This window comes from Anopheles ziemanni, chromosome 3, assembly GCF_943734765.1.
Source record: "Anopheles ziemanni chromosome 3, idAnoZiCoDA_A2_x.2, whole genome shotgun sequence".
Lineage (NCBI taxonomy): Eukaryota > Metazoa > Arthropoda > Insecta > Diptera > Culicidae > Anopheles > Anopheles ziemanni.
Genome location: NC_080706.1, coordinates 95,930,811 through 95,937,909, shown reverse-complemented (window position 1 = coordinate 95,937,909; position 7,099 = coordinate 95,930,811). Strand labels below are relative to the sequence as shown.

The 7,099-nt window shown below is 45.7% G+C and overlaps 1 non-coding gene across 1 annotated transcript; it reads left to right on the top strand.

The window, feature by feature from the left end:
• Positions 1-1,023: 1,023 nt before the first annotated feature.
• Positions 1,024-1,096, top strand: Trnar-ucg (transfer RNA arginine (anticodon UCG)). The gene has a single exon. It is a non-coding gene; the product is annotated as a tRNA-Arg (tRNA).
• The last annotated feature ends 6,003 nt before the right edge of the window (positions 1,097-7,099 follow it).

The following is a 7,099-nucleotide window of genomic DNA, read 5'->3' as shown; positions in this document are numbered from 1 at the left end:
GGTGAGGTTCGAAATCTGTTGAATCTGGTGACGGTGCCAGAGTACTGTTTCTTTTCACCAACCGCGAACAAGATCTACATCTTAGGCCAGCACGAGAAAGGAGTAGGACTGCGGCATATTACTGCCGCGTGATGCAGTATTCCGAAACGAACCGGAACCGAACTCGAAAGGGGTCTCCCTTCTGTCGTATATTTTCAATTCCATCTCGACTGAGGCAAAGTGTGCCCCGGCAACTCCCTTGGGGAACCTCCCGGGGAAAAAGTGTAGAATTTATGAAGATGTCGCCATCGGGAAGGAAAGTCTTCGTTTCTTTTTGTTTGTTCCTCCGGTATTCCCAAAGCAGAGGGCATGCAAATGGAAACAAATGGTCGAAAGTGCATTCGGTGGGACGGATGCATTCCGATGCATCCTTTCCTGCCGGAAGCGGCTTTCCCGGAGTGGCTCTGGCGTTTTTGGGACGCGGCTGGAGCGAATGGGTCTCTTGAACTCACCCGAACTTTACCGATACGCCTCGGTAAGGCAAGCGGCTGATTTATAGGTTCATAAGGTCGCGAGTGTAAACACACATGAAATGCATCTGGCACAAAAGAGATTTGTTTTAGGAAAGTTGTCCGTTTCGCTGGCATCTTTTTCTACAGTCTTTCGTAGTTTTGTTTGAATGGATTTAGGAAGTGAGTTGTTTTATTAGTACACAAACATAATTTTCTTTCTATTTCTACTTTCAATTTTAAATCCTTCTAATAAGTTCAATGTTTTACAATTTTAATTACTCACTAATGTGATGAACGTTAATTGACTCGTGAATGAACTCCGTCTCGGAGGCATGAAACCATCCCCTTCGGCACATCCTTCCCCGATCCTTCCGCCCTTTTCACCTCGCACGAGGGTTCATGAGTTCAGGCACCCTTCCGGGGAGGGTTGAACGGTGCGCCTGCGCACCCCCTGGCGCGTTGTGGGAAATTCGCTGGAAAAGAGGGCATGCCAGCGACGACAAAAAGGACACCTGGGATCCTTAGTATCGTGGGCCGTGTGGCCTAATGGAGAAGGCGTCGGACTTCGAATCCGAAGATTGCAGGTTCGAGTCCTGTCACGGTCGCAAGCCACTGGGTTTTCTTTTTGTCAATTTTCCCTCCAATTAGGGTGGGGAAATGTAGGACGAAACAGTAGCATAAAGAGAAGCAGAGGGAAATATAAAATTCTTTTATTTTCTTAGGCATTTCAAACCTCTCTCTTTATATTTCGCCAACAACTATTCGGCCCAAAACGAACAAATAAAATGTTGACCAAGAAAAACCCGGGGCCTGGAGAAAAGCGTTGCGAAAATGGCAATTCATCTTTTCTGATTTAATAAAGAAAATTAATATTCATTGAATCCATCCGATCGCTGGCATCAGATAGAGACGCAAAGCGTCACCGAAACGCAGCCTATTTTCCATAATGAGCTGTCTGTGGCGACCTGGTGCTTGCTGTGTCCATTTTCCTTTTTCGTCCCTTTTCCCGGCTCCGTCCGTGGTTTCGTTGAATAAAAGCGCGACAAAGCGCGTCGGTCGGAAATGAAACCAGAGCGGGACTTATTATCGTCCAAATGTCCGCTAAGCTTCCGGAAAGTCGAGCCACGCGGCTGCAGGCTTATCGAAAATCGGTTTCTTTTTCATTTTCCGTATCAAAAGGGGTTTCGAGTTGAGTTCGCCAGCGAACGCAAAGGACCAAAGAACCTGGTTTCAATTACATTTCAGACCCAATTAGCTCGTCGCGGTCGAGATCGGTAAGTGATGTGAGGTGGATTCTAATGAGAGCGAATGTGTGCTTAGTATTAACGAAGGACATTTCAAGCCCGAATGTGTAGTAATTACCACAAAGGTACCGTTATGTACCCCTCTTATCCCCTCACCCTGCCATTCTCACCCCGTTTTTCCGATACATAAACCGATTAGTGGCGCACTGAAGTCGTTACTTTGCGCATTACTCGCCGTTGTCGATGTAAGCTCCGCGATTTCGCACTGCCGGAAGTTTACGATTTTGGCGCACAATTTTTTATGATATCCCCTTCCATCCTCTTCTCCCCTCCTTCATTTCTTTCCTCCCCGAATGAGAGTCCTTGCCGCTTCATCACTCGATCATTCGATCCACCGACCGCATGTTTATCGATGGGCTAAAGCATCATGTCACACATAATTTCATGTTCCCCCCCGTCGTGTGGAAAGGAGTGTGTGTGTGTGCGTGCGTGTGTGCGGGGTTTCGATGTCAATGTAACACAGAATTCGGGTGGGGAGGGAACACTCCGCGCGAACCATGGGAAAGGGATGCCGTGGGCTCGTGGCGGAAAATTATCGGTTCACTTTCCACGTGCTGCTGGTACTAATGTTGTGTGTACCGTGGCCAAGCACAAGGTATAATCTCACACACATACACACATACACACACACTTACACCCGGGATGCGTGCAACGGCCGGTTTACCCAGTGCGGATTACGGTGGTTATGGTTTTGGTCATAAATTCCCCACCACCAGTTTTCTCCATCCCGAGTCGCGTACCTTTCAGAGGCCTCCCTGTTCTGTTCTCTCTGTCACACACAGGTACTCCCCCCCCCCCCTCCCACCGAAAGAAGTGATTCCCTTCCTGTTGTTCATGCGCCACAAACCCCAAGCCGAAATCCACCATGCGCCTCCATTTCGTGTTAGAATCGGGCACGGCGTAAATAAACGGGGATTATTATTCATTGATCCTCCGGAGTTCTCGCACAAACACACACACACACGGGCGCACACAAGCGCTCACAATTAGCTCACACGGGTAACGGTACGGAACTGATAGAGCTTTGCAGTTACCGCTAGAGAACATTCAAATTACGACCGGTAAAGGCATAAAACAGTTCTTGTAGACATAGGGTTTGAATGGGAAATTATGCTGCGGTCGCCCACTTTTCCCTCCCCCTTTTCCTACCTTCTTCCCAGTGCTGCCAATCCTAATAGACTGCGACAGACCGTACCACTCTCGTCCGTGTGTCGTCAGTCAAAAAGGAGCTGAGGTAGGCGAACCCCAGCAATGTACTGGCAATTTGTATGATTGACTTCTGGGCTGGGCGTTACTGAACGGATTAATCACCCATAATCTTAACCAACTCGATTACGGACTTTTCATCTGGAGCAAACGTGTGCAGGATTGAAAGTCGTTGCTGAAGTAAGCTTAGAGTTGAACCCTAAAAAGGGAGACAAGAACGTGAGACTCTAAGTATTGAAATAGTTGGAACAGAAAAGTTTAGGCAAATAAATACTATACATGGTTTCGATCCATATGATGGAATGCTTCAATTCGTAGACAGAACACTTTTAAAGCATAGGGGATATTTTCAACCGGTTGAGAGAATTTTGCAACCATTTAGGGGAATGTTTCAGACAGCTAGGGGAATCGTGCAAACCCACCGGGGAACTTTGCAAAACTCATCGTTTTTATACCAAGGAATGATATTACATTCGATAATTAAATATTTGAAAATCGTATAAGTTGTTTTCAGCTAATATACAACAATGCTCTCCGGTTTTTCAGCTCAACTTCTTACGAACGATTCGATTAAACAATCGATTCGCTGAGGTAAACGCAAAGTGACAAGTCAATGAGTGATATTCGATGTAAGGTTCTCCTGGTTTATCGTACCAAATTCGTTACTTGACAAACGATTGTAAAATAGTTGATGCATAAATCGAAGACAAACATTTTAATTAAATTAATAGACGAATAAAAATACACAGTAATTAATTTACTTTTGTTGCGTGAACGTACAGGGCTGGATCAAAGTAAACAAACAAATTACAACAAGCGAGGACTTTTGTGAGGTTGGCACTTACTCCCCTAACCGTTTGCAAAGCTTTCCCCTATATGATTGCAGAGTTCTTCAAACCGATTGATAATATCCCCTATCCTTTTGAATTGTTCTCTTTACCTATTGAAACATTCCATTATATGGATCGAAACCCTGTAAAAGAATTAAGAATTAGAAAGAATTTTTTACGAATTCGCCTGAAGTATTGTTATCCTACTTACATCAAAACAAAATATATTATTCAACTGAAGTACGGCCTCTTTTCCAAACCGTTTATGCGTTTACAATCTTTCTTTCTATCTTTTGGCGAATGCGACACGAGTGCATTTCTGCACAATGTCACGAAAAGTGCCGCAAGTTACAACGGGCGTTTACGAGGACATTATTTATGAACTGCAGTCATTTGTTTGGTTGCAATCTTTTTTTCCCACCATATCTTTCTCAAGGCAATAAGCACAATTCAACCGATGCGAAAAGTTTTTGTGTAGAGAACGGGACGACATCCATCCATCGTGGAAAGTGGCGTGTGTTTTGTAATTTTCCCAACGTTACATCGCCTTGACAGGGGTGACCGGATGCTTGTCGTTGCTGGCACTAATCCGAGACTAACGTGCAACCAATTAGGTCACAGGGCGGGACCGAAAAACCGGACGCCCAAAAATCGTGCAAGTGCATCGAAGCCGGTAAGGATGTAAATTAAAGTCTCTTTGACTTCTCGGGCACCTGTTTTCTTGTCACGCATCGTAACCGCAGGTAAACAACACGGTTAATCCAATGCACGTTCCTCTCTTTTCCCACGGATTGTTTAATTTCCCGTCACCCGAAAAGGCTCCGGTGCTGAGTTTGGGTTTGTTTTGTCTTCGCCGGAATATAATAAATAAAATGCACAATCCTCGTGCGGCAAGCGCTAGACAGCCGTGGTCCATCTTCGCCTCTGCAGAGGCCTTATATTTTATTTGTTACATTTTAACTTCCGGCGCATGTAGAAGCGAGGTATTTGCGTGTGTGTGTGTGTGTGTGTCTGTGTTTGGGGACGTTGCCGAAATTGCTGCATTTCGCGCTGCGACGCGCACGTTTTTCGTGAATTAAGGACTATATGTGTCGGCATCAAACACTCGAGAGGGGAAAGCGTGCACTAAAATTCCACTTGTTTGGTTTGTTACTTACACACATACACACACAAAATGTGGTACAACAAAATAAATACACGCTCACACTTGCGAATCCACGGCGCGACAGCAACAGCAGCAGTTTGTCGGCGAAACAACAACCGCAGAGGATTCTTTCACATTTTTACAGCATTACCATAAATGCAATCATAAATTTTCGCCCCATGCCATGCCACTCCGTCCCACAACAAACGAAGTTGAGGCAGGAGGGGGAAGGACGCTCGCGTGTTGCACATCATTTCCCGGAATAGAAAAAGGAACATTCCTTCCTCGACCCTTACAAAAACGTGTGTTGAGTCTCTTAGCGTGAGCTTTTTTCTACACGCGCCCCCCATTCCCTTTTGGGTTCCGCAGGGGGGAGGAAAAAAAAGTGCATGGAAAAACCACAGAAGTGCTGCCGTGGTCGCGGCTGGAAAATCTGTGATGTTTAAGCTGTGTGACAAATTATGACAAGGACGTGATTTTTATTCCTTCTAATAAATTTCAAACAATCTGTGTCCTGGGAGGTTCCACATCGGTTTGCTTTCCTTGTGGATTTATCTTTCGTGGTTTTTCTCCCCACTTCCCCGCCCTCACTCCTCGGTGTGTGTACCGGGGCGGGCTATTACTGTGTGACCCAGAAGTCTTCCCCGCGGTAAGAGATCTGTTTTACGTTCCACTTACCATCTTTACCGAGGAAAGTAATATTCTCGACGAAACCGAAATTCTATCCCGGGCGTGAGGTAAAGCGCGATTGCTGCAGAAAAGCTGACAGTAACGTGGTGAACTTTTCATGAATTTCCCAACCCAACACTGCTCGCCGTGGGCTGGCGATGTGATACTTGTTTTTTATGTTGAATCGTTGAACGCCCCGCGAAAATAAGACTGTTGCACACGTGTGCACACATTGTCTGGCGTTGGTGGGTGGTGGTGGAGAGGTGGCTGAAAGGGTGGTTAGTATGTGTGAATTGGCACGCGTGTGTTCCACCATGCGTGGCTCGGGAAAGCGGCGACCCGGCGTGCGTGGGTTTCAGTTTTGTGGTTTTTAATTCCATTTGGCTGTTTTTTGTCATTGGCCGGGTTTTTTTTTATGATTCGTCTCTTTGTGTGAATATTTGTTTAACTCAAGTTTGATCAATACATACATTTCCGCGCTCAAATGCATTACGCGTTCCCCCTACGTGCATTATTTAACAGCCTCCGTCTGCCGGGGTGGGGCGGGGGCTTATGGTTTTCCAACGCGATAAATCGAAGTAATTCAATATGTTGCTGCCGATTTGTGGTTCGCGTGGCGGAGACGAAATCATTTGCAGGCGCAAAGAGATATTTTTCCGGGGAGGGCGCCATCTTTTTTGTTCGTCCCAGCCTCGCAACTGTCCCTTTGAAAAGCTTTCCTGTGCACGCACACTGATTGATTGTGGTGATTTTTATTGGATTAACGAACTGCAATCATGAAAAAATTTCTGTCTTCGATTTCGGAGGAATTTAAATTTCCTTCAAATTAAATCGAAACATTTTCCACAATTGTTCTCATCATATAAATCTGCTGCGTGCACTTTGAATACTTTTACTTAAGTGTGTGCTGGGTAGAAGGTCGTAAAGTAGTGTTAAATGAGTGACTACAAACTCCTCTTTCTCCCTTTTCACCCCAGGCAGCGGTTAGGAAAAGCCTGAAGAAAAGCAATCGACTTACGGTAGTAAAATAAAAAGGACTAAATTGTGGCGTCAGTCTCCTCCTTCTCCTACTTTCCCCGCAGCTGCTTCAAACAGCGTATTGAAAGTTTCCTCTCGTTTGTTTTCGATGTCCATTCCCCTTCTTCAGCGTCTCCGGTAGTGGCGATTTTCCGATTCAACTCACTGTCTCACAAAGTTGTCGGTAAATCGAGTCAAGTGGAGGAAAAGAACGGCGAACAAAATTGTGGCGTTGAAAACTAATTTCGACAAAATTGTCATAAAATCCGCTCCGCCTCAGAGATGTCAGTGGGAAGGTTGTTTCAAGCCGTTGGAAAATTCTTGCCGATCGTCCCCGTTTTCCCTTCCTCTCAGCAAAGAGACGTCACTTTGATGAGTCGGTTTCTTGCCGATGGGGGGGCTTTTGGGCCGTTGGACGTGATACTTGCCGCACGTCAA